The 27,565-nt window shown below is 38.8% G+C and overlaps 1 protein-coding gene across 1 annotated transcript in view; it reads left to right on the forward strand.

The window, feature by feature from the left end:
• Positions 1-5,226: 5,226 nt before the first annotated feature.
• The window catches only part of Adar (Adenosine deaminase acting on RNA), a 164,840-nt gene continuing 142,501 nt past the window's right edge, over positions 5,227-27,565 (forward strand). Inside the window, exon 1 of the mRNA XM_067156056.2 lies at positions 5,227-5,358. The gene's annotated coding sequence lies outside the window, so the exon portion shown is untranslated. The remainder of the gene's footprint in view (positions 5,359-27,565) is intronic.

Here is a 27,565-nt window from a genome sequence, read left to right on the forward strand (position 1 = left end):
AGCGAAGGCAGTACATCTGATGGTAGAGTTTTTCACATTTCTTATCATGAAAATAAAAATATGTACAATAATAGAACATTTATTGAGAAATGCATCTGTGAAGGAAGGTCTGCTTTTTATTGTTTTCGATAGCTCCATACATAAGACATTCCTTCAAAGTATGTAGGCCTATTTATGAATCAAGTTCTATTTTCTGTTTACTTGAGAATATTATTTAAAACTTGTACATAAGAGTCGTTCAGAAAATGTTATTTTGGAAACACATTCTATTACTGTTCTGTTTTTTCTGTTTGTTTGTGAAATTTGTTAATATACGGTATAGGAATGTTTGCATTAATAGTTATTCATAATTTCACATGCCTGTGTTCATGTTAATCATGCCCCCACCTCCTCCGCCCTCCCCAGTAAGTTTCATGAGTAGCTGCTGAACAAAGGAAAAATAATTGAGAACTTAGAGGTCATTATCGATCACTTCAAGAAAGTAGTTCATCTTAAGTATTGGCTTTCAGAACTGTTCAAGTTTCTTTGAGGTTGGTGTGCCTGGTACCTGTACCCATATGACAAAAGATACTGGCAGATACTGGTACGGTATGTTAGAAATCCAACATGGCGCATCTCGGATGTCCTTGCAATGCACTCAATAGGTGTAGCTAATGATTGTTGGTGCTCTTGAACAATTTATTGGACTTTGCTTTTAGCGCTATGAACAATTACGGTAAGACCAATATTCAATACATTCACACCAGAGATAGACTGATTGCAACCAGCATATACCATGACATTTTCAAACTTCACGGTTGTCTTATTTTCATCTAAAGTAGCAACACTGTAGCGTAGCCAAACATGAATGTGAACAATATGAACATCATTGCTGACCAATAGCAACAAAGAAAATGGTACATTTTCCAGTTTTGTACTGTCTCACTGTTAATGCTTCCATATACCTGGAAGTATTTTATTAAGAAGAAAGCCATACCGTACTTTCCAGTGTCAACTCTGTCAAATGTACCTAACTTAGAAGCATTTCAGTCTGTCGAACATGCAAGTTCAACATAAAAAATGAAAAAATGAAATGGCGTACCATATGGCTTTTAGTGCCGGGAGTGTCCGAGGACAAGTTTGGCTTGCCAAACGCAGGTCTTTTGATTTGACTCCCGTAGGCAACCTGCGTGTCGTGATGAGGATGAAATGATGATGAAGACAACACATACGCCCAGTCCCCCATGCCAGTGAAATTAACCAATTAAGGTTAAAATTCCCGACCCTGCCAGGAATCGAACCCGGGACCCTATGACCAAAGGCCAGCACGCTAACCATTTAGCCATGGAGCTGGACAGTTCAACATAAATATTACACTATAACATACCTGTAAAACAACACATTATTAAACAAGAAATAAAAGAGTTATGTTATAGTTAGACCTGGGATTTTAAGGCAAATGCTTATTTCGTTCATTAACATTAAAATTTAAAAATAAATTGATGTTTCATGATGAATCCCTAAAATTCCTATTTGTATCTTTAGAGCCTATAATTTACCGGGCGAGTTGGCCGTGCGCGTAGAGGCGCGTGGCTGTGAGCTTGCATCCGGGAGATAGTAGGTTCGAATCCCACTATCGGCAGCCCTGAAATTGGTTTTCCGTGGTTTCCCATTTTCACACCAGGCAAATGGTGGGGCTGTACCTTAATTAAGGCCACGGCCGCTTCCTTCCAACTCCTAGGCCTTTCCTATCCCATCGTCGCCATAAGACCTATCTGTGTCGGTGCGACGTAAAGCCCCTAGTAAAAAAAAAAAAAGAGCCTATTTTACTGCCCAAAATGCCTATATTTTTGTACATTTAAAATAAAATTCATCATCTGTAATTTTCACAATCATATAATGTACATCCCTGAATGAAGAGCAGAACAGCAGAGGTTGGGCTTTAGGGGATAAAATAAGAGACAAGTGGCCTAGTCCACTGCAGAAGGATTCAGGTTATTCAGTGCTGAAAAGGCTACATCAGCTAATGAATGGGGAAGAGGTAGACTTTTGTAGTGAAATTAAACTGAAAAATGTAAGTAAATTTTCCTATGCCCCTCTAACATCTGTGAGTATGGAGTATTCTTTTTCTGCTTTCAAAATAATTTTTACAGACAAAAGACACAGCCTAACTGTGAAAAATTTGGAGATGATTATTGTTATGTAATGTAAAGCAAACTACGATTGAAAGTGCTGTAGGGATGTTCCTCACAAATAAATAAACACATACTCCGGTTGTGTTTACATTATTATAGGATGCCTATAGTGTAGTAATTTTGATCAGTGATTTTAGTATTAAAGTTTTGGTTCAGTACTGATTAGAATTTTTTGCATAATCGTCAAGTGTTTTTGATAAATGTCATTTTAATTCTGTCTTAATTTTGTAGTTCTGTTAAGAATAGGTAGGCCTATACCGGTACCACGTTTAAAGTACCGGTAAAAAAAGATCGCTTTACATTTTAAGTGTATTTTATAATATTTTAAAATTATATTTTCTGTCTACACGTTTTAAAACCTGGTTTAAGTGCTTATTTTCTCTTTTAAAAGACTATTTACTTGTTTTAAAAGCCTATTTTAGGTGCCTAATTTTTTTAGAGCTTAAAATCTAAGGTCTAGTTATAATGTAATATTTATATTGAACTGAAAAGCTTTTGCATCTTTATAAGTAAGAATTTGTACTTTTTGGGGTAAATTCTTGGGTCCCTGGAAGCATGAAGAAAGGAGCTCTCCTCTCCTCTCTGCTATTCTAGGTACTGTACTGAGTTGTAAAACATAATTTTTCTATGATTCCAAATGTGCGGGATGGATCCTACTAAAGCACCACCACAGAATCTCCGGGTTTTTTTTACGAGGAATCCAAACAACACGGATGCGACTTACCGTAATGTATGGTAACATTTCAGAAATGCCACGTGGATTTGTCAAGATATGAACTAATGCCACCAGAGTGCAAAATCAGAAAGAAATGGTAGAGGGGAGAAGGATCATAGGGCTTAACTACTAGTGGTTTTTTTCAGGAAGTAGCCGGCGGGGTAGGGCGTATATAATTCCCGTAAGTAAATTACCCCCTCCCCCAGAAAAATGTACATTTTAAATCTTTTTGTTTGAATTCTATTGTTATAAGAAGAATGGTAAACATTGGAAAGTTATTCTAAATGGCTGGGAAGTTTATGAGAGACTATTCCTTTCCTAAGAAGAGTCAGGCGAGATGCAATTTGTCCTGATTTATTGCCTTATTTGTGGAACCTTCCTCTGCCAGGGCTATGTGCCAACTACACAGATTTGTAAGTTTGTACACTCCTTAAGTGAATATTGTCCTATTGGCTACCTGTCGGAAACACACCATCTGCAAGAAGTACAGGAGTGGTGTAAGCTCGAGCTACTTAGAGCGATGACAAGGGAGGAAGGCTTCAAGTAAGTTACATTTTTGCCCGGTTTTCAGATCGACTTGCCAGAGTGAAACTTGAACAATAGGTTGCAGATATGGAGTTGCCACCGCTATGTTGCTTTATTGCTCAAGGTCAGGCAGACATTCTATTATTTCTATATTGTGTGTATTATTGCTGACATTTTAATGAAAATATGTACAGTAAAAGACATTAATTTCACTTCTACATTTTCCTCATTATTTTACAATGAAAGAATCCCTCCCAGGTCAATTTTAGTTGGGAGGAACCTTTGAGAAAAAATCGTCGGTGGGAAGAAAACCCTCCCTTCTCCCCTGCGATTTTACACCCTGGATGTCACCTTGGTAAGAAACCTATATCAGTGTAATTCGGCCATCATCTCCGCCTTCATGATCACTGCGGTCATTTAAAGTCACTGTTTCTGAATACGAATTTTCTTGACGATTAATACCTAGGAGAATAATGGACTCTGTTATGGAGGGTAAGAGAAGTAGAGGGAGACCAAGATGATGATGGTTAGACTCAGTTTCTAACGATTTAAAGATAAGAGGTATATAACTAAATGAGGCCACAGCACTAGTTGCAAATAGAGGATTGTGGTGACGTTTAGTAAATTCACAGAGGCTTGCAGACTGAACACTGAAAGGCGTGATAATGCATGTATGTTAATTCTTTCCATTAAGTCAGATTGGGCTGAGTGGCTCAAACAGTATTATGCCTACTTTTCTTGCTTATTTCCTTAATTTTTTTCTGCAAATGACAAAAATTTCTTCAGTGGCTGTGTTAGAAAGTCTATTGCTTTCCTGCAGAACTGTGCCTACGGCAAGAATGTACAAGGTTATAAAATAGACACGGTTACATTTTGGGGCAACTTGAATTTCAATATGTACGCGTTATACATGTCAAGAAAAATAAAATTTATTCTCAGAGATAGAGTTCATTTGCTATCCTTTCTCTCTAATTCTTTTTTTAATTTTTATTTTTAGAATTTACTTTACGTCGCACCGACGCAGATAGGCCTTGCGGCGACGACGATGGGAGAGGAAAGACCTAGGAGTGTGAAGGAAGCGGCCATGGCCTTAATTAAGTAACAGCCTCAGCATTTGCCTGGTGTGAAAATGGGATACCACGGAAAACCATATTCAGAGCTGCCGACAGTGGAGTTCGAACCCACTATCTCCCGCAAGCAAGCTCACAGCTGCGCGCTCCTAACCGTACGGCCAACTCCCCCGGTTACTATCCTTTCAGGAGACCAAGTTTTAATACTATAAGGATAACGGAAAAGCCTTTGGCGCCTCTAACTCCGTTTATCGTAGTAGTGTCAGTTACCAGCATAGGGATGGATTACTTTTCCACCTCAACAACATATTTTTATTCTTTTTTACACACCAGGCTAATGTTGGGGCTGTACCTTAATTAAGGCCACGGCAGCTTCCTTCCAATTCCTAGGCCTTTCCTATCGCATCGTCGCCATAAGACCTATCTGTGTCGGTGCGACGTATTTATAAAGCCCCTAGCAATATATATATTTATATATTCTTTTTTACTGGATCGTAGTGCAACGGTAGTGCGCAGGTATCAAGATATCGAAAATTTTGTGTTACCGTAAGGTTTCCTTTGGGGAAGAGCCAACAATGAACAGAGTGAGAGAGTTAAGTCGAGTTGTGTACGCCTGCCGTTTAGATATGTAATTCTTGAACGTGGTAACGATTTTTATCGATTCATTTCTGTTTATAGCGCATTGTGGTAATGGTTACCGATTTGCTTCTTGGGTATTTAAATTGTTAGAGCAAGTTTAAGGATAATTTTGACTGGTGTGTGTTGAATCGTGAATTTTAACATTTACTTGAACTACTTCTGCCCAGTGGTGTGACTATGACGACCCGAGTTGAATTAGCAGATGCTGTAAAATCCGGTTTACCTGCTAACGGAGGTGAGTACTATTTTGTTTTGTATACCGATAGTTTCTTCACTTAGGTAGTTTTTATTGTGTAAATAAAATATAGAAGAAAAGGAATTGTGGACTGTCCGTGTGTATCATCCTTTCATCATTCATAATAGCGATTTATTTGGTGAAATTAATAGAGAAGATGACAGTTGTGTTATTCATACGGAGCTTTCTGGCGTACTGCATTGTTTTTTTTATATGACTTCACTAACATAATTTAGGTAAAGAAACAAATAGTTTATGCAGCTGCAGTTTTAACCTAACAAACTTAATGCTGTATTATGTGACCGTTGGAATCGGTAGGATATCAAAGTTTGCAATCAAACTAGCAGGAATGGCTTTCTAAACTGTTTGGATCGCTTTTGTCCCTGTCAGAACGACAAGCAGCGTGTTCTTTTAAGCCGTGGCCCTGCGGTACCCCGTCCCGGTAGACGTTCTCGTGCTATGATAGTCTCGAGAGACGTGAACAGCGGCCTGCCTAAATTATAGGGCCATTCCATTGTGACATTTGGACTACAAACTTTACTCGTTAAAACTGCAAAAATGAGCCTATTTATCAAATATATTTCCACATTTATTTCCTCTGGTTGAATGTAGGGTAGCCACTTAAATCTACTGTACAAACTTCGACGAAAACTATTTTTAAATATGGAGAAAATTATATTAGGGATATGTATTAATACAGTAGGCCCTAATGGACTGTGATTTACACAACCATGAGCACTCATATTTATTTATTTATTTATTTATCCCTGAATCAATAACGGTACTATGGTACCAATTATGTTCTATTTCCAAATACAGAATATCACGGTACAGATATTTGTTCAACTAATTACAGATTCTATCAACATATATACCAGGGTGCGGTAATTTAAATTAGAATGATTTAAATCAGTTTATTTTTATAATAAATATTTGATTAAAATCAATTGGCTTACTTATTACCTGCTGTCCATCGTTCAAAATGAATATAAAAATCAACTATTCATAATCGGTTTGCTTTCTTATTGTCATATTGCTTGTGGTCTAACGGGTAGTGCTTTGTTACCCATCCCGCATGTTTGGAATTGTAGAAAAATGATTTTTTATGATACCTGAAGTACCCGAGAGGAGAGATCCTTACTTTATGCTTGCCAGGGATTCAGCAAGCCATCCCAAGAAGTTTTCTTCCTTACATAGAAGAATCAAAAGTGAGACAATGTACAACATTGTCCATGTGAGTAATTATTAAATGTTACCTCTTCCCTGAAGGACCCCTTATATATAATAAGATTGAACTAGTGTGAATATAAATTGAGGTTAGGTACAAGCAGTGGTTATGTCAGAAGTGGCAACACTAGTTTGAAAGGCCTAATTATAGCATGCCTTCTTTCAACTCTGCTAAAAATATTGTGCATTGGATGAATAGTGAATGGAAATTGAGGTTGTGTAATATAAGCAGTGATACAGCTCAGGATAATAAAGCAGTGACAATAGTTGTAGGCGTAATTATTTACATGTTATCGCCTAACTTGTGCGGAAATGTGTTTTATGATAATGAGATTGAACGAACTGTGAATTGAAATTGAGGTTGTGTTGTTATACCCACCAAGTGGCGAGTGTAGTAAATATCAGTTTTGCACTCTTTGACTATGAGACATAAACTTTAAATTTAAAGTAAATAAAAAGAAATGGCGTATGGCTTTTGGTGCCGGGAGTGTCCGAGGACAAGTTCGGCTCGCCAGACGCAGGGCTCTCTTCTTAATTGACGCCCATAGACGACCTGCGCGTCATGATGAGAAAGACATGATGATGAAGATGACACATACACACAGCCCCCGTGTCAGCCAAATTAAACAATTATGGTTAAAATTCCTGACCCTGCTGGGAATCAAACCCGGGACCCCCGTGACCGAAGGCCAGCATGCTAACCATTTAGCCATGGAGCCGAACGAAATTTAAAGTAAAGGCATATGAAACGTTTCGCTTAACTTCATCCTGAGCACCAAAACAGACTGACTACCAACTTAATACTGCTAAATTACTCAATATTAACAAGAAAGAAACTTGTAATAATAAGCAAATTCACTGGCACAGCAAGAACATCATCTTTCTCACAGATGTGGGTGAGATGAATGAATGTATAAATGTATGAATAAATGAATGTAGCCAGGGTTGTTCCTGCAGTTGACTTTACCGTAATTTTCTAACGGAACAGTCACTATATTGAGGTGGTTGTACTATATTGTCAAAGTGTCGCAAGAAATTTGCTTTTAATGGTTAGTCTACACACCAAAATTAATAAACAATGTTAATGAAACAAAGTTAATAAACAGTGTTAATGAAAACATTTCTCAACAAACTACTTAGTGTCTACACCAAAACAGCTGTTTGTGAGGTTACAATGGATAGTTACATGTAATAAATCTCATTGTAGACAGTATTGGATATCAGATTATAAACATTAAGATAAGAAAAATAATATACACCACCTTTCCAATATTTATCAGTCCTTATATTTAGGATACAAACATTACAATTTGTGTTGTAAGTTGGGACATGTTTTGCTTAACTGTCATACGCATCCTGATAAGCCCAAAAGAATAAATACTGCCACCTTCACTAACCACTACACTTTTAACTTGAACGAACACATTATAAACTGCTCTTGAAGGATGGTTGAAGAAAGTGCTGTCAGTGCTGTATTTATTGCTATAGTCCCTAATAAATGTGAGGGCTGCAGCAAGTATTTCTTCTGTGGGCTTTCCGTGAAGCAGGCTGACACATTTGACATTTTGTGACCTTGGATACATTGCGTACTATATATCCTCCTAGATAATAAATGAAACACTCCTTTGCAAGACTGCGGCTATCGCTGTTATTTAGACCTAAATTGTTCTCCCAGTCCGGCAAGAGGACATCCATGTTCTCAGTGAAGTCTAATGCCTGACCTCGACTGCAATGCTGCGAGCCTCTGCACACCCAGTGTTCATGCTCATATGCGGCGCTCAGTAATGTTGGTAACTGCTCGCCCTTGCTCGGGCGTGAAAATGTAGTGTCGTACGCCTCTCGTACGGTCCTGCCGACCTCGGCAGCGGTCGAAGTGGAGATGTCTTATTTTATTTTGTGCATTTTTTACTGCAGCCTTATTTGTCTCTTCTGTTTTCTTAGCCAGTGTTCTCATTTGATTGATGAATGATGTTAATGTCAGTTCAAATTCGGGCTCACAATTTCTACCCGATGACAGGGCAAGTTTGGTTGGGATATAAATAGACTGCAACATGTGTAAAGTCAGAAAATCTATTGTTGAAGCGTGGCCGTCACAGCTTAATGGGCATAGTATAGCAAGGTGCCGTTCTAGTGAATCTTGATTAAATTTGGCTGTGAGCACATATTGGAATCCATTATTCCATAAATACTTGGACATCTGTATGGTGCTCTCAATTGTTACTCTTAGGGATTCAAGAGTTCTTTCTGAAGCAAAAGTATTATTCTTCCCACTGAGGTTATCACTCCATTTTATCAAGGTTTGATGCCCTATTGAATCTTTATAAAGAGCCCCTGCTGGTGTAGAAGTATTTAATACATCTATTAGGATGTTTAATTCCGTTGTGAACGTTTGTCGGTTCACTGTCTTCAAATCCCTCAGAGTGTATCTGTGTAAAGAACTTAAAGCCATTTGCAACATAATTACTAAATAACTGAAAAGCAAGTCTCATGTTCATGCGCTAAAATGAATTGGGGTCTATATGTGCAGACGTAAGCTTGTGGTAAACTTTCAAACCTGCAAATTTATGGCAGTTATCCATTTCAAAAACTTGTTGATAGAATTTAAAGTCCTCAACGTCATTATTGTAATAGACTTGCCTTTTGTCGTGAAAATTATTTCTGATGCACTTAATTATATGTACAGCATCTGAAAAGGCTACTAGAATCAAAAGGATTAGAAATAGAGCACACCTTCCCTTCTTTTCTATTTATTCCTAAACATTTCTGCACCTTTTTATTAGACTGACTTCCGTCTGAGGTGAAACCTATAATTCTGACGCCAATTTGCTCCAGTTGTAAGACCATCTGGATTAAAATTCGTGACAAAATATCACTAGGTGTGGAATTTTGGCTTGCATACACAGCAACCGGTTGAACCCAATTATGCAATAGGGGCACAAACATGAACACTAACGCATGATTTGAGAGTTTATTTTTCCCGTGTTCCGGGTGGTTCTAAATTTACGAATCCATCAACTTTTAATGAGTTGGTGTTAAACTGAACCTCTTATCTCAGTTTTACTTTGTCATATATGAGAATTCCCGTGCGATTGTTTTCACTCTTCGCATCGCAGAAATAGTTCTCAGTAGCACTAATGGCATGGGTGTTCACCCCGTAAGGGCACTTAAGACCTTTAACTAATTTTCGCAGGTGAGCTTCTGAAGGAAGGGGAAGCATGTCATGCCTTAATCAGTGTCCATGGCCTGTAGGTGATTTAATTTTAAATAAGAGACTATCTAAAAGGAATTCATCTATCTCATCCCTTTCTTATTTCTTAGCTGACATTTTTTTAGCATGGTGTCGATTATCACCTTTTGCTTTCTGCTTAATGTCGGCTCACTTGAATAATTTGGCTGTAATTTGGAATCTCTTAGTTTTTTCTAGCAACAAAATCTTAGCATTAGCTATTTTCAATTTATTACGGATAGTCATTATATTACGTCCCTGTCTCCTTAGTGTGTTTCTAAGTGAACTTATTGTCGTTTTAGCTGTGTAGGAATCTGTTTCATTTCTTTTAGCACTCTCAGAAAAAGCATCGAAATTTAATTCGCAGTGAGGCCTGTATGATTTGTTCCTTGAACCTCCCTCCGTCTTCGGAGGCTGTCTTTTACGGGGGTGATTTTCGTTTAATTGTTTCATGAGATATTGTGGCGAATTGGGGAATATATGTGGGACAGTGCCAGTTTTCAGTTTCCATCTGTCTAGGAATTTCTACCTGTTCACCTTGTATTACAAATGAATCTGACTTAAGAATAAATTCATCAGAAAAATGTGAATCGTACACATAACACTTATCAGAAACTTTTTTGTCCTTTCTAGGAATCGCCTTTTCCCATTTTGAAAATTCTGCTTCATTTTTAGGTGGTTTGAAGAAGTGTTGTTTACCTTTCGTAGTTTTGTAGCCAGACTTAAATACTGGAACAAAGCAAGTAGGAATTTTTTTCCTCGTCGATATTTTTGTAAGTTTTATAAACTCAGCACTATATTTACACTAAATAAAAGAATACCACCACCAGATCACACGCTCTTCACTTTCACTTAACAATAATGCACGACAGTTAAGTTTTTGCCTTCACAGAACAACACTACCGAACATAACCATATTACAACTACAGATACCAACTCTCAGATAGCAACGCTGCTGGCCCTAGCGGACGATTCATCACATTCCGTATACTAGCCAACAGGGAACAACTTAAGAGCTCACACTTTCTCTTCTACTCGTTATGGTGTTACTACTCCATTAGTCAACTACTATATGTGATTTTTTCATCTGACTCTCATGTCTATGCAATGGAATGAGATTTAACTAGTGTCTATTCTAATTATTCTTCATTCCAACAAACATAAAAGTAATCATCATTTTTATGTATAAACATTTTTATTGATTGACTGATAGCAATATGATATCCTGTATGATTTTATTTACTTCACTATCAGCTCTATGTTGTGTTTTATGTTTTAACCTCCGTCAATACGATTGTAGTGTTTTTACTCTTAGCTATGTCGAACATTTTTAGAAGTTTTCACACTAGTTTAAGGCTATTGACTGTCTCTAATGTAAACGTCGGATCTTAGGGAACCATATACTTTAAAGTCTCTAGGTTCGGGGCCCTGACCAAACTTGAGGCTAAGGTTTATTTTGGCTGAGGATGCTTACGACGGTTAAGCGTAACATGTCCCAACTTACAACACCAATTGTAATGTTTGTATCCTAAATATAAGGACTACCAGACGAGTTGGCCATGCGGTTAGGGGCGCGCAGCTGTGAGCTTGCATCCGGGAAATTGTTGGTGCGACGTGAAGCAAATAGCAAATATAAGGACTGATAAGTATTGGAAAACTGCTGTATATTATTGTTCTTATTTTAATGTTTACAGTGGATAGTGTCAGGAAGAAGAAAATACTTGCCGGGCTGAGTGGCTCAGATGGTTGAGGCGCTGGCCTTCTGATCCCAACTTGGCAGGGTCGATCCTGGCTCAGTCCGTTGGTATTTGAAGGTGCTCAAATACGTCGGCCTCGTGTCAGTAGATTTACTGGCACGTAAAAGAACTCCTGCGGGACTAAATTCCGGCACCTCGGCGTCTCTGAAAACCGAAGAAGTAGTTAGTGGGACGTAAATCAAATAACATTATTAAGAAAATACTTACAGCTGCAGCTTTCATTATTTTAGTGAGTACAATTAGACAAAAGTGCAGACGCGAAGTGTGCCAAAGAAAAATATTGGAAACGTAAGTAGAATTAAGTTTGGAGAGAACACGTATGTCAGAAATTTTAATTCATGATGCAGCAGGCTTTCAGAATTTTCTTGAGAATGCCTCCACATGACTTTCAGTTCTTGTTGACAGTAATCAGGTTTGAAATTGTCCGGTATCATGCAGTTTAGAAATGCAGAGATGTATCATATATTTTAATATATTAACACAGAATTTAGATTGATCCTTCATAATTCATCTTGGGTACTTGATAAACAATGAGGCATACATGAATGAGAAGATAATATCAAATGAATAGTAAAAATGTAAAATTGAAAAATCTTATTTAAATCAAACAAGTCTGATTTGAATAAAAGTTCTTTTACCGTTTGAGTGTCTAGAACTAAGCTCTTCTTAAAAAATAATGGGGCAAGAAGGTGGAAGTATGTCCATACTTTGGAATAGTGGTATACAAGATTGTAACCTTTGATACAGTCACATCATCACCCATTTGCAGACACACATCAATGGTGTGTAAGTGACACATGTCAGAGGGTGAAACTGAATCAGTTCAAAAATTTTTTGATGTTTGGTGGCACAATAAACTTTCTGTTACCCAGCTCCAGTATCAGCATAACCTCCAACTTTTTATTTTTGACAAGATCATCCTATTAGAAAAAGTAAGAAATACATTTTCAGTAGGTTTTGTTATCAAAACAAACTTTGGTTCATTTTTTTTTTTTTTTTGTTTCAATTTATTTTACATCGCACCGACACAGATCTTATGGTGACGATGGGATAGTAAAGGGCTAGGAGTGGGAAGGAAGCGGCCATGGCCTTAATTAAGGTACAGCCCCAGCATTTGCCTGGTGTGAAAATGGGAAACCATGGAAAACCATTTTCAGGGCTGTCGACAGTGGGATTCAAACCCACTATCACCCGGATGCAAGCTCACAGCTGCGTGCCTCTAACTGCACGGCCAACTCGCCCGGTGGTTCATGCTTTATCCAACCATTCACCCCTCATGCTTCTTTACCTCTGTGGTCCACTAAAAGCACAGTAACATTCTTGATGGGGAAAAATTACAGATTTAATCTGAACAGAATCACAGAATGTTGATGTTAATGAACTTGTCCTCGAAATGTTCAAAAGGGCCGACAAATGGTGAGTAGGCTTTGATTTCGGAGGTGGTGATGCCAGTTCCACAGCAACACATGCTTATATTTCAGCAGTTCGGACAGTTCTCTGCTGACCAGGATGTTTTGAATTCAAAGCACTGGCAGTTTCATCAAACTGTCGGGTGATTGTGTCCCTGTTGACTGTTGGTGGTCCAACATCTTGCGCTGCACTTCTGGTACGTTGTTAGTAACTGAAGAAAGGTGCATATACACTGCCTGACAAAAAAAAGTTAAGCACCCAGAAGGAGTGGTGAAAGTGAATGAAACTACATATACTGAAAGATCATGTGCCTTTATTGAACTGGTTAGGATATGAGATGAAAGATACAAGACCGTTGGTACCATGTCAGTAGGGTGTCGCTCCGCGACCGCAATGAATTCCCTTATGTGGTTCGGATTGGTGTCACACAGTCTTTGGATCCTCTCCTGAGGCAAGTTTGTCCACAGTTGTTGCATCTGTCCCTCCAGATCCCTCAGGTTAGTATTGGGACTGATTCCCCTTCCAATGTTATCCCACATGTTTTCAATGATGGAGAGGTCTGGGGATCTTGCTAGCCACGGGAGGACCTCAGCATGCTCTACGCAGTCCATAGACGCATGTGTTTTGTGTGGACGTGCATTATCTGGCCCCGGGTGCTGTGCCATAAGAGCTGGGACGTGCGGACCCAGATTGTCTGTGATGTGTCGCTGTGCCGTCAGTCTGCCGAAGTACTTTTAGAGGTGACCTGACTGCATATCTTATGGCTCCCCACACCATGATGCCAGATTATGCCTGTATGTCTTTCCACAGTATGGGCAGGTTCTGCCCTCGACGCCGCCAAACCCGTAACCGATGGTCATCAAGATTATAGAGAAGCGGGACTCATCACAGAACATGACGCGATGCCAGTCGTCCTCGGTTCATGCCTCCTGGGCAAGGCACCACTCCAAACGCAGGCATTAGTGTTCTGGTGTCAATGGCAACCGATGCATGTGGGCGGTAGGATCCCAGTCCGGCAGATGCAAGTCGTCGAGGCACTGTGCGGGAGCTCACAGGACGTTGTGGGATCCTGCAATGTTTGGCCCATCATATGACCGTCCTCCATCGGGGTGGTGTATCTTGGTCGACCTGAACCTGCAAGACATGTTTGGGTGCCCTCTTGTACACTTTGAGTCCAATCCTCATTTACGTCTGGATCCATGTGATTCACAACTTGTCGTAAAGTGTTGTGTTTTACCAGTGACAAAGAGATGGACACTAAACAAAGGCTGGGTCAGTAAACTGACTGCAGGGCTTTGAAATGTGGATGTATTGCAGTGTGTTCAAGATACCATATCATCCAAAATGACAAATACTAATAGATACTACCGATCATAGAAGGCAAGGAAAAAAAAGGGTGGAGAAGACTGTCCTGAGCACGGAACATCCAACAGTGATTCAACATCCAACTCCGATACGGGAAACATAAAAGAAGATCCAGTTGTTTCTCTGCATCCTGAAATGTGATTCTCTTCAAAAGAAACTTGGAGAAAAAGCCCAGCCTGAAGAATACCATTATTTCTAAATATAATTAAACCCTCCTTGGTAGTTTCCTACTTGCAGATCCAGAATATTAATGAAAGTGTTAGTCGCTTAGTAACCTGCTAAGTACAGAATGTATTGTGGTGAATCAAATCACGTTAAACCGGGCTTCCCCTGTAGTTTGATGATCACATATTCTTTTCAATAGAGAGTTTTTAGTTAAGTTATTACCAGAAACTATCGTGTAGTAAATAATAATATGGCATCAACTAATGTGTACAGGCAACTTGATTTAAAACCACCTAGGCTGCCTGTGTGTTTAATTTGATGTTTCATTTCTCTGCACCTGTGCACCTGATGGTAGAGAAGCAGATCTCTGCTGGGCAATCTATGGCTGAGTTTTGATTAATATTGTTGAGTAAGCACCAGATGTCACTGGAGAGAAGAAGAAGAAGAACAACAACAAAATATATTGACTGATGAGAGACTAAGACTACCTCTTTTTTTTTTTCTCCTAGAGTTAAACGTTGCACTAGCTTAGGTAGGTTTTTGGTGGCAATGGAATAGGGAAGGAACTGACTTAGACCTTAATTAAGATACAGCCTTAGCAGTTGCATGGTGTTTAAATAGGGAACCAGGGAAAACCTGTTTTAAGGGGTGCTAATAGTGCAGTTTGATCCCACCATCTCCTGAATTAAAGTTTACAACTAAACGACTTGTACCATGATACAACTTGCTCGGTGCATAGAACACTAATGGACCAATGACTTTTAGGAAAGTCCTGTAGAACAAGATGTTAATTAGTCTTAACTTTTCATTGCGTAGAATGTAAAATTTGGACCCTTTTGTTGTACTTCGTTCATAGTAGATAATCCTGTGTCAAACTAACTTTGTCCTGTAGTATTTTGTAAATTAGAGCTTTCAATAGAGAAGACATTCCTGGTTGTTTCCTAATTAAGGTTCTCCCTATTTTCAGGAAAAATATCTTCAGAGAAAGAGGCTAAACTCACAAATGACAAGGTAGGATGTTTGTTGTGAAAGTAGTTTGAATAGTTTGTGATGCACGATAATGAAGGAGGGAAAAGAGAGAAATTTTTGGATACATACTTGCGACCCCCTCTGCATCATCATCAACCCATTTGAATTATTTGACGAGCTGTGGTCATGCACAATGTTTTGGCGCATTAATAAAATGACTAGCTCAGCTCACAACGATGCGGTGTCTCTCCTGCCTTCGTATATTAGATTTCCGGTTTCAATTTAAGTTCTCACAATACACACTGTACCGGGCGAGTTGGCCGTGCGCGTAGAGGCGCGCGGCTGTGAGCTTGCATCCGGGAGATAGTAGGTTCGAATCCCACTATCGGCAGCCCTGAAAATGGTTTTCCGTTGTTTCCCATTTTCACACCAGGCAAATGCTGGGGCTGTACCTTAATCAAGGCCACGACCGCTTCCTTCCAACTCCTAGGCCTTTCCCATCCCATCGTCGCCATAAGACCTATCTGTGTCGGTGCGACGTAAAGCCCCTAGCAAAAAAAAAATATAAAAAGAATAAAAAATACACACTGTAAGGAACTAGAGGCAGGTACTGTTGGTAAACAATGCTGTTTGTATTTCTATGTGACACTGGGATTGATGAACGATAGTTTTTCACCATTATTCAGTATTCATTATGCATTAGAAGCAGTATTGTGGTAATGAAGACAAGAGTTTGAAAGCGCTTGTAGATAGTGTTCTAGATGGTGATTATGGCAATAATGACATTTTGTAAAATGAATGCTAGTTTGAGAGTAGTCATAGCGACAGTGAAAGATACTAGAGTGCAAAGAGCATTGACGAAAGTGCTGTGCCAGGTCTTTTCAAACGCCACGATCCTATTATACTGTCGTAGCAGGGAGAGAGGAGATATTCCTGTGTGGCGTATTCCAGGTGGCACGGATAGGGGGGTCCTAACCAGCTTCCCGGCGGACTTGAGCGAAATAAAATAGCTCTCGCGGACCAAACGCTCAACCCCTTGTGGGTGGGCGACGCAAGCAAATAGTATACGCACAGTATCCCCTGCCTGACTTAAGGTACTCATCGACACTAGTGATGAAATTTCAGCAAAGTTATTCTATTTTCTTGAAACTTATATCACGGATTCTAAGGATATAAACTAGTGGATTTCTGGCATAAAATAATCCAAAATGAATTTCTGGGGTTTTTTTCCAAAGAAATTTTGAAAAAATAACAAAACATTTTCGGGACGTAATATCTCTGCTCATATTCAACATAAAAGGCTCATTGTTGCTTCAGATTGCTTTGCAATACATTCTGAGTGTTACATAGCAGTTTTCATAGATTTCATAGGGCCAAATTTATTCATGTTTTTCCATAAATTGAATTATTCTTATAGAGAAAAATAATTTAATTGCAGGGGTCCGGACCCTTAATTTCAATGTAATTGTATTATTCTGCTACACAACATAGCTGAATTATTTAGCTACAATTTAGTTTTTGAATGAAGTTAATATCTCTATTCTAAGTGTAGATTTCATTTGCCAAAGTAATGACAAATGCTGAAAAAAATGAAACGTGAGAAAAAGTCACTTAAAGTTGAGATACACATTTAGAGTAAAGTAGCTTACTCCTATGCTCATAAAAGCCTCCTGATGCATAGGTGGTGCCTTCTTCTCGGGATTTTAGGTCAATCGTGTGCTTCCTCCTCGCCCGTAAGTATCACCGACGTTGTTTTTGCTCTGGAGTACACTGATTCAGAGCCTAGTAAGGCGCTCCTTATCTGCGGCACCTACGCTGGACACTGTATACTTGCCTGGATTGATGCCAGCCTTCTTGAGAATGTCCAGTTCTGATGTACAGCCGTTGTTAAAGTGGCAAATACTGTCCATTACTCCAAGTTATAGGGTTTTTCGTCTTTTCTTGTGTTTGATAGCCACACATATTACATGATAATAATATAGAAATGGCCCAGCCAATCTCTTATTATCTACTTCGTTTATAACTAAACTACCACATGTCAAACATTCAGGGCATGCTACTTATAAAATCATAGTATGTAGACATTCTAAATCAAACAGAACGTTCCCAGAACAAAAATTAACATCACTAAATACGTCAGTATTTACAATGTCTGAACCTAACCTATGTGAATCACTTTTTGGCACATGATTATTCACACTATCAGTAACACTTGTTATTTTGAAATTCCGTAGGTGTCTTAGCGTGTTAATTCCCTTCAAACACGTGTGATTTCCTTCTATTTTGCGTACGAGACTTGGAGCCCATCTTTCAAAATATAACATGAAGACCACATGTACAAAATAACTATCACTCACATGACCACGTGGCAAGGAAGAAAGACGTTCTTCCTTTATTCAAAGAATACAACATAGTTAGTGCTTCTATCTGCTGCCCACCAGGAAAACTAACTTCTGAGTATGAGAAATAAAGCGTTCAAACACATCCCACGCTTTGAATGAAATGATATTGAAATATCAAGCCAGAAATGTCAAGTTGTCAAAGTGACAGCTGCTGAAACACGTGCGCACCGATCATTTAAATGTATATGAATAAGCTAAATAACAAGAAAACATGTATAAATTATACATTTCTGGAAACTAGATAAAACATACATTCGTATGGGCCAATAAAAAAAATTCCAAAATTTTCTTGAAAATGGCTGTATGGAGGGTCGATGAGTACCTTAAGAGGCAACTAAAAGGGGCGAACAAAGGATGCTGAATTTTGAACTATGAGATTACCTGTTATTAGTACCATCACGCGAGGAACACCATGAGTCTACTTTTCTTGCAATTAGTACCACTATGTGGGTCTGGGAGTTACATGGGTCTGTGGGTAGATCACTATGAGTTTACAGTATCTGCCACTATGACAGAGGCTCCCCTCTGTTCATGTTCAGTTGAAACACCCCCAAGAAGATAAGGAACCTCACTGGGGTGTTTCAGCGTCTGGTCGTGGACATCACGGGTCTGCATTTCGAGGAACACCATGGGTCTGGGAGTTACCTATGATTAGTACCACTATATGAGCGACACCATGGGTGTGCATTGCCTGTGATTAGTACCCACTATGTGAGGAACACTTAGGTTTGTGCTGCCTATGATTGGAGCCATTATGTGAGAAACGTCGTATGTCTGCATTCCCTGTGCCTATTGCATTACCTGTGAGTAGCACCACAATCTGAGGAACATCTTGAGTCTACGTTACTTGTTTGTGATTAGTACCGCTTCATGAGAAATACCATTGTTCTTCTTTACTAGCAATAAGCACCATTATGAGGGGCATTGATCTGGATTTTGGACTCCTTTAGACAACAAGCATCATTGTTTCAGGATTGTGCTTTGGAAGCAGCCCCTTGGTCAGTGTATACCATTGTTTAAAGTTACTTTCTGGGGAGGCCGGGCATCGTGGGTCGATTCAGGGATTGTTTTAAGTTTGTTGTCATTGTTCATGGTCGCTTTTTGAATTCTAGTCAGTGGATTGATTTTGGAATTCTTTTAAAGCATTTATGTAGACAGTTGGGTTTCAGTGAAAATTGATGGTAGAATGGTTCTTGGTTCTGGGTACTTACAGGGTTTAGACAAGGCTGTAATCTTTCACCTTTGTTGTTCGTAGTTTATATGGATCATTTGCTGAATGGTATAAAGTGGCAGGGAGGGATTCTGTTAGGTGGAAATGTAGTAAATAGTCATGGCCTTTGCTGACAGTTTGGTCTTAATGACAGATTGTGCCAAAAGCCTGCAGTCTAATATCTTGGAACTTGAAAATAGGTGCAATGAGTATGGTATGAAAATTAGCTTTTCGAAGACTAAATTGATGTCATTAGGTAAGAAATCCAAGAGAATTGAATGTCAGATTGATGATACAAAGCTGGAACAGGTAGATAATATCAAGTATTTAGAATGTGTGTTCTCCCAGGATGGTAGTAGGCGTATAGTAAGAGATTGAATCAAGGTGCAGTAAAGCTTACGCCGTGAGCTCGCAGTTGCGATCAACAGTATTCTGTAAACTATCTTTACAACGGTCTGTTGCTTTATAAGTTAGAAGTAACAGACATGAAAGTATCAAGAATGATTACAGGTAAACAGGTGGGAACAGTGGGAGGAGGGTACTCGGAATGAGGAGATAAAGGCTAAGTTGGAAAGAACTTGATGGATGAAGCAGTACACATAAACCGGCTTTGGTGGTGGGATCATGTGAGGCGAATGTAGGAGGATAGGTTACCTTGGAGAATAATGGACTCTGTTATGGAGGGTAAGAGAAGTAGAGGGAGACAAGACAACTATGCTTAAACTCGGTTTCTAACGATTTAAAGATAAGAGGTTTAGAACTAAATGAGGCCTCAGCACTAGTTGCAAAAAGAGGATTGTGGTGATGTTTAGTAAATTTACAAAGGCTTGCAGACTGAACGCTGAAAGGCATAATGGTCTGTGTTTGAGTCATCAGTCCATAGACTGGTTTGATGCAGCTCTCCATGCCACCCTATCCTGTGCTAACCTTTTCATTTCTACGTAACTATTGCATCTTACATCTGCTCTAATCTGTTTGTCATATTCATACCTTGGTCTACCCCTACCGTTCTTGCCACCTACACTTCCTTCAAAAACCAACTGAACAAGTCCTGGGTGTCTTAAGATGTGTCCTATCATTCTATCTCTTCTTCTCGTCAAATTTAGCCAAATCGATCTCCGCTCACCAATTCGATTCAGTATCTCTTCATTCGTAATTCGATCTATCCATCTCACCTTCAGCATTCTTCTGTAACACCACATTTCAAAAGCTTCTATTCTCTTTCTTTCTGAGCTAGTTATCGTCCATGTTTCACTTCCATACAATGCCACGCTCCACACAAAAGTCTTCAAAAACATCTTTCTAATTCCGATATCAATGTTTGAAGTGAGCAAATTTCTTTTCTTAAGAAAGCTCTTCCTTGCTTGTGCTAGTCTGCATTTTATGTCCTCCTTACTTCTGCCATCGTTAGTTATTTTACTACCCAAGTAACAATATTCATCTACTTCCTTTAAGACTTCGTTTCCTAATCTAATATTTCCTACATCACCTGCCTTCGTTCGACTGCACTCCATTACTTTTGTTTTGGACTTATTTATTTTCATCTTGTACTCCTTACCTAAGACTTCATCCATACCATTCAGCAACTTCTCGAGATCTTCTGCAGTCTCAGATAAAGTAACAATATCATCGGCAAATCTCAAGGTTTTGATTTCCTCTCCTTGGACTGTGATTCCTTTTCCAAATTTCTCTTTGATTTCCTTTACTGCCTGTTCTATGTAAACATTGAAAAGGAGAGGGGACAAACTGCAGCCTTGCCTCACTCCTTTCTGGATTGCTGCTTCTTTTTCAAAGCCCTCGATTCTTATCACTGCAGACTGATTTTTATACATGTTGTAGATAATTCTTCGTTCTCGGTATCTGATCCCTATCATCTTCAGAATCATAAATAGCCTGGTCCAATCAACATTATCGAATGCCTTTTCTAGATCTACGAATGCCATGTACGTGGGCTTGTCCTTCTTGATTCGATCCTCTAAGATCAGACGTAAAGTCAGGATTGCTTCACGTGTTCCTACATTTCTTCTGAAGCCAAATTGATCTTCCCCCAACTCAGCTTCAACTTGTTTTTCCATTCTTCTGTAAATAATACGTGTTAAAATTTTGCAGGCATGAGATACTAAACTAATGGTGCGGTAGTTTTCACACCTGTCAGCACCGGCTTTCTTGGGAATAGGTATAACAACATTCTGCTGAAAATCGGATGGGACTTCTCCTGTCTCATACATCTTGCACACTAAATGAAATAACCTTACCATGCTGGTTTCTCCTAAGGCAGTCAGTAATTCAGAGGGAATATAATCAATTCCAGGTGCCTTGTTCCTATTTAGGTCACTCACAGCTCTGTCAAACTCTGACCTCAAAATTGGGTCTCCCATTTCATCAGCATCAACAGCCTCTTCATGTTCCAGAACCAAATTATCTACATCGTTACCTTGATACAACTGTTGGATATGCTCGTGCCATCTTTCTGCTTTGTCTTCTTTCCCTAGAAGTGGCTTTCCATCTGAGCTCTTAATATTCATGCACCTAGATTTCCTTTCTCCAAAGGTTTCCTTGATTTTCCTGTATGCAGCATCTACCTTTCCTAGGACCATACAGCCTTCGACATCCTTGCACTTCTCCTTCAGCCATTCTTCCTTAGCTACCTTGCACTTTCTATCCACTTGATTCTTTAATCGCCTGTATTCTTTTCTGCCCTCTTCATTTCTAGCATTCTTGTATTTTCGTCGTTCATCAATCAGGTCTAGTATCTCCTGAGTTATCCACTGATTCTTAGTTGATCTTTTCTTCCTTCCTAACATTTCTTCAGCAGCCCTACTGACTTCATTTTTCATGACTCTCCACTCTTCCTCTACTGTGTTTCCTTCGGACTTTTCATTTAGTCCTTGTGCAACATGTTCCTTGAAACAATCCCTCACACTCTTTTCTTTCAACTTGTCTAGATCCCATCTTTTTGCATTCTTTCCTTTCTTTAATTTCTTCAACTTCAGATGGCATTTCATGACCAACAAGTTGTGGTCAGAGTCCACGTCTGCTCCTGGGAAAGTTTTGCAATCCAACATCTGGTTTCTGAATCTCTGCCTAATCATAATGAAGTCTATTTGATACCTTCCAGTGTCTCCAGGTCTCGTCCACGTATACAGCCGTCGTTTGTGGTGTTTGAACCAAGTATTGGCGAGGACTAAATTATGATCAGTGCAGAATTCAACCAGCCGACTTCCTCTTTCGTTTCTTTGTCCCAATCGAAATTCTCCTACTGTGCTACCTTCTCTTCCTTGGCCTACCACTGCATTCCAGTCTCCCATCACAATTAGATTCTCGTCACCTTTGACATATTGTATTAAATCTTCTATCTCCTCATATATTCTTTCAATTTCTTCATCATCCGCTGAACTAGTAGGCATATAGACCTGCACTATTGTGGTGGGCATTGGTTTGGTGTCTATCTTGGCGACAATAATTCTTTCACTATGCTGGTCGTAGTAGCTTATCCGCTGGCCTATTTTCTTATTCATTATTAAACCAACTCCTGCATTTCCCCTGTTTGATTTCGTGTTGATAATTCGGTAGTCGCCTGACCAAAAATCCTGTTCTTCCTGCCAACGTACTTCACTTATACCAACTACATCTAACTTTAGCCTATCCATCTCCCTTTTCAGATTCTCTAACCTACCACAACGATTCAAACTTCTAACATTCCACGCTCCGACTCGCAGAATGTCAGTATCCATCTTCCTAGACTCTCGTGTAGTCCCCACCGGGAGATCCGAATGGGGGACTAGTTTACTTCCGGAATATTTTACCCGGGAGGAAGCCATCATCAGTACATCATTCATACAGAGAGAGCTGCATGTCCTCGGGAGGTAGTTACGGCTGTAGTTTCCCGTTGCTTTCAGCCGTGTAGCAGTATCAACACAGCTAAGCCATGTTGAGTATTATTACAAGGCCGTATCAGTCAATCATCTAGACTGCCGCCCTTGCAACTACCGAAAGGCTGCTACCCCCCTTTCGATGAACCATTCGTTAGTCTGGTCTCTCAACAGATACCCATCCGATATGGTTGCACCTGCGGCTCGGCTATCTGCATCATTGGGACACACAAGCCTCCCCACCGCGGCAAGGTCACATGGTTCGCAGAGGAGGTCTATAATGATGTAAGTTTAATATTGTGAGTCAGATCTGCTGATTATTTTACATTCATATTCATCCATTCATTCTTCATCATCAGGTTTTAATTCTGGTCATTGGATGAATTTTGGAATTTTAAATTTTCATTACATTTCGTCTCTTTTCGTACCATTAGAGGCTGATGATCTAGATGTTCGGTCCTTTAAACAACAAGCATCGTCATCCTTTAGTTAGTATTTTATGCATGTTTTTGTGTGGCAGGTACGGTCAAACTACTGGCTGGCAAATTAAATTTGATTCCACAGTCAACATTGTGGTCATTTATTGTGACTTCAATGGGTTAACTCTGTATTTCAGTGATGAAAGTTGTAATGTTTGACTAGTTGCCTCCATTGCACCTGATGTTGTGCTTCATGGTTTAAGTGACCCTGTGTTCTGTTAGTTCTCCTATCCATATCAATGGATATCTTTTTAGAGATTTTATTCTTCAAATTTTACCTGGAAAGCCAGATAGTTTTCTTGCTGACATACTATATGATCAAAGAATTATCAGGTACAAAACTGAGTATAGCCTTTTCTTCATACTGAGTACACGGAGAATTGATTCGTTATTTCTTTTCTCCCTTTACAATGTCCTACATTTTTTACAAGACCGCATCTTGAAACCATTAGTTCTGCTTTAATTGTCCAAGTTTCTGCACTGTAAAGGAAAATTCAAATAACTGGGATCTTCAGCAGCCTTAGTATGATGCGTCTGCTTAATGCTCAGTACTGTCAGTTTTGTGATGGCACGTATTTCATGACAAAATGAATGAATTAATATTTATGGAAGTGACCCAACTTGATGGGTAATCATAATCTTTATCCTATTTCTGTCGACCTTCAAACCACATTTTTCACTTTTATCTCCGTCTAGGAGTTTCTTCTATTTTTGTTTCAGATTGCACACAGAGTGTAATGTCATGCAAATCTCACGTTGCTGATTCGTCATCCACCAGCATTTACACTACATCTCCAATGGTCCAGACTTGCTCTGATGATCTATTCCATATAAACATTAAACAGAGCTGTTTGCATTGAAGGGGTCAGTTCTCCTGTCTGCATTGAAAGGGTCAGTTCTGGCAAGCACATCCAGTGTAGTACAGACCTATAGCCTGCGGCAGTGTGCGGTGTGATCTAACGTTACTTTAGGCATAGATATCAAGGATAATTAAATAAAAAACACCTATTCAATACTTTCCACGTTTAATGTGGTTATTATCTACATGATTTTATGTAGACTCATTTGGTCAGGTACATGTTTCACCCATTATTTTGGGCATCTTCAGCCTGTAAACAACCTTTAGGTCAAGGTTTGGGACCTTTTTAACTAATATAAACATACTAATATATACACTATATACAACATATACATTATATACAATATATACAAACATAAGTTAATACAGTAAAGTTTTTTGGTCCTAATCTATTTAATATGGAAAATGTCCAAAACTAAAATGGATCTTCTTTTCGGTGAAGAGGATTGCAAATCGGGGTTTATGTGACCCCTATATCATATTAAGTACTTGACGTATCGTGTCTGGTGACAGGATGTGTCGTCAACAATAAGTGGAGATTTTAACTGATTGTAGGTTGGTCAAGATTGAAAATATAAATTTAAATTGAATGTGTTTTAACTTGGCAGTTCTGGTTAACTTAAAATGTTCAAAACTAAAAATAAAATGAAACGGATCTTCTTTTTTCTTGAGAAGGGGTGATATTAAAACTGGAGCTTGTTTGACCCACGATTTTCATTTTCATGTTCTTGACGTAACTAATATTTAAATGTGTTGTCGTGTACAAGTGGAGATTCAAAAGCCGATTGTTGTAGGTAGACTGGTCAAAAACGTTGTGAATGAAACTGTTAGCGTCTTGACTTTGGGTCTCATGTAACGTCAAGGAATTGACAAGAGTACAATATTTAGCTGTTTCATAGTTTTAGGCTGCTGCTTAATTGGGAAGAGACATCCTAGACACTTGATACAGTCTTGTGTGAAAATTGTTCCCGTTGATGTGTTGCTTGGTCTTTGGGAGGGATCTTAAGAATATCTGTAATGAAGTAGAAAATAATTTTGAATTAAAAATTTTTTGAGCACGCGTTGTGATAAAATGTATTAAATTAACACCTCTTAACTGTAAAATGACTTACTTGTTCAGTTAATACTAGATGGATCTGTCTGTTCCGGCAGCGCCTGTCTTGTCACCATTTCTACTCCTGGTGTTGTAATGGTGCGGTAATGGAGGGGCGGGGCATGGAGGGAGAGTGGGGGTAGGCTGGTCTATGGGCGTATGTGCTGTTGCTGGAGGGGAGTTTCTAGAAGCAATATGGGCGGGTTTAACTTTTGGCATGATGGATGAAGCATTTGAGTGTGGAGATTTAAATAAATGAGGGATTTTGTTTTGATCTGAATTCACAATATTAATTAATCTAGGTGTTAATTCGTACAAAGGATTTTTAATTTCATTGACGTCGTTGAGATTTTTATTTTTATTGTAGGTTTGGTCTAAAAAGATGTGTAGGTTTTCCAGTTCATTCATTAATTTCCCTTTACCTATGCTTCTAATGATGGTAAGATCTTTCTCGTGCTCAAAAAATTTTTAATTCAAAATTATTTTCTACTTCATTACAGATATTCTTAAGATCCCTCCCAAAGACCAAGCAACACATCAACGGGAACAATTTTCACACAAGACTGTATCAAGTGTCTAGGATGTCTCTTCCCAATTAAGCAGCAGCCTAAAACTATGAAACAGCTAAATATTGTACTCTTGTCAATTCCTTGACGTTACATGAGACCCAAAGTCAAGACGCTAACAGTTTCATTCACAACGTTTTTGACCAGTCTACCTACAACAATCGGCTTTTGAATCTCCACTTGTACACGACAACACATTTAAATATTAGTTACGTCAAGAACATGAAAATGAAAATCGTGGGTCAAACAAGCTCCAGTTTTAATATCACCCCTTCTCAAGAAAAAAGAAGATCCGTTTCATTTTATTTTTAGTTTTGAACATTTTAAGTTAACCAGAACTGCCAAGTTAAAACACATTCAATTTAAATTTATATTTTCAATCTTGACCAACCTACAATCAGTTAAAATCTCCACTTATTGTTGACGACACATCCTGTCACCAGACACGAAACGTCAAGTACTTAATATGATATAGGGGTCACATAAACCCCGATTTGCAATCCTCTTCACCGAAAAGAAGATCCATTTTAGTTTTGGACATTTTCCATATTAAATAGATTAGGACCAAAAAAACTTTACTGTATTAACTTATGTTTGTATATATTGTATATAATGTATATGTTGTATATAGTGTATATATTAGTATGTTTATATTAGTTAAAAAGGTCCCAAACCTTGACCTAAAGGTTGTTTACAGGCTGAAGATGCCCAAAATAATGGGTGAAACATGTACCTGACCAAATGAGTCTACATAAAATCATGTAGATAATAACCACATTAAACGTGGAAAGTATTGAATAGGTGTTTTTTATTTAATTATCCTTGATATCTATGCCTAACGTCATCTTCAATACGGAACAATAATGAGAGTTGTTACTTGTAACTAACGTTACTTCTCGAGCAATTTCCTCATTGCTTTATTTATTTGGTTGTGGACAAAAGCTATTTACGGTAGTTGTGCCATGCTTGATATCAAATGTTATTACTAGTTATGAATATCTACATGTACATTTTTGGGATATGGAGCTTGTGAGGTTTACTGTGGAACAGCAGGGAGGTGCGCATATTAAATAGGTCCTAGGGAGAACACTGCATACCATGTTAGTCTCAAAGTCCTTAACGTCTCTTATAAGCCTAGTTCCATTCTGTTGTCATCGTTCCTAACATGGTTCTTGCATATTTTTTGGAGGGTACTTTGTAGAAACTTCATTTCACATGCTTGCAATTTACTAACTTCTCTCTCTTTCAGTGTACATGTTTTTAGTGTGTATTTGAGAATGGGTACAAAGTATGACTTATACAGAGTCATCTTTGTTCTCATGGGCACTTTATCTCAAAGTAGATGACTTATGAGGTTGCAGAAATTGAAACTGCTAGCCACTCTGGTTACTATTTCTTTATCTGCAGTACCCCTGCTGGAATCATACTCCCAATGTATTTGAATACTTTGAAGCAACAACAACTGGCATTATTTGCCAAATAATTTAAAAAAAATTATTATCTAATTAACTACCTCATCTTGTTGTTTGTATGTTCAGTCCGTCAGCGATTCCGCTGGTGGGATCCTCAACAGCTCTGACATCAGCTGTCATAGATGGCCTAGGCAT

Source organism: Anabrus simplex, chromosome 12, assembly GCF_040414725.1.
Source record: "Anabrus simplex isolate iqAnaSimp1 chromosome 12, ASM4041472v1, whole genome shotgun sequence".
Taxonomy (NCBI): Eukaryota; Metazoa; Arthropoda; class Insecta; order Orthoptera; family Tettigoniidae; genus Anabrus; species Anabrus simplex.